The sequence below is a fragment of the Babylonia areolata genome, chromosome 3 (assembly GCF_041734735.1).
Source record: "Babylonia areolata isolate BAREFJ2019XMU chromosome 3, ASM4173473v1, whole genome shotgun sequence".
Classification (NCBI taxonomy): domain Eukaryota; kingdom Metazoa; phylum Mollusca; class Gastropoda; order Neogastropoda; family Buccinidae; genus Babylonia; species Babylonia areolata.
Window position 1 is genome coordinate 29,006,277 of NC_134878.1, and position 1,534 is coordinate 29,007,810.

A 1,534-nucleotide genomic window follows, 5' to 3' on the forward strand; every position below is an offset into this window, starting at 1 on the left:
ACATACTAACAGACAGATAGGCAGGGACAGACAGACAGACAGACAGATATACAAAGAGACAGACAGACAGAGAGACAGACAGACAGGGACAGACAGAGAGACAGACAGACAGAGAGACAAAGAGACATACAGAGAGGGACAGACAGGGACAGAGAGAGAGACAGACAGACAGAGAGACAGGGACAGATAGACAGACAGACTGAGAGACAGACAGACAGACAGACAGAGAGACATGGACAGACAGACAGACAGAGAGACAGACAGAGAGGGGCAGACAAACATACAGAGAGACAGGGACAGATAGACAGAGAGAGACAGACAGACAGAGATACAGAGAGACAGGGACAGAGAGACAGACAGACAGAGAGACAGATAGTCAGACAGAGAGACAGACAGGGACAGAGAGACAGACAGCCAGGCAGACAGAGAGACAGACAGACAGAGAGACAGGGACGGACAGACAGCCAGAGAGACAGACACAGGGACAGACAGACAGAGGGACAGAGAGAGAGACAGACAGGCAGACAAACAGACATACAGACAGAGACAGAGAGACAGAGAGAGAAAGAGAGAAAAAGAGATAGAGACAGACAAAGAGAAAGAGACAGACAGACAGACAAACAAATGGACAGACAGAGAGGGAATGAGAGAGAGAGAGAGAGAGAGAGAGAGAGAGAGAGACAGACAGACAGACAAACAGACAGACAGAGACAGAGACAGAGAGAGAAAGAGAAATCAACTAGAGGCAGGTTTCCGCTGATTTCAGGAACCATGCACTGTCACCTCAATCCTCACCCCCCCCCCCCCCCCCCCCTTCCCCGTCCAACCCTCCACCCTCCTGATCAGACGGAGACAAGAGGGTGTGGGGAGGGAGGAGGGGGCGGAGATATAGGGGGTGTGTGTGTGTGTGTGTGTGGGTGGCGGGGGGAGGTGTCGGGGGAGGGGAGGGTGGAGGGAAGGAGGGGGGGGGGAGGGTCACACAGGAGGGCACGGACGGAAAACGTGGAAACAGGACAGTGAAAAGCGACAGGAAATTGACTTCACTCGTTCCTTCCCTAATTCAAAGAAGAAAGCACAGATAGAGTGAGAGAGAGAGAGAGAGAGAGAGAGAGAGAGAGAGAGAGAGAGAGAGAGAGAGAGAGAGAGAAGAGGAAAAGAGGTTCTCTGGAAAAACAAGAATCCCTACTGTTGCATTGTTTGACGCGGTGTGGGAGAGAAAGGGGAAAGGAAGGAGGAGGAGGAGGAGGAGGGGAGGAGTGGGGGAGGAGGAGAAGGAGGAGGAGGATGAGGAGGAGGAGGGGGGAGGGGAGGAGTAGGAGGTGGAGGAGGAGGAGGAGGAGGAGGGGAGGGGAAGAGAAGAAGGAGGTATTTTGTTGTTGTTGTCGTGGAGGGTGAAGAGGTTACCGAGTCTCTGTGTGTGTGTGTGTGTGTGTGTGTGTGTGTGTGTGTGTGTGTGTGTGTGGCTCTGTGTGTGTGCGCGCGCATGTGTGCATCTCTTTCTGTGTGTGTGTGTGTGTGTGTGTGTGTGTGCGTA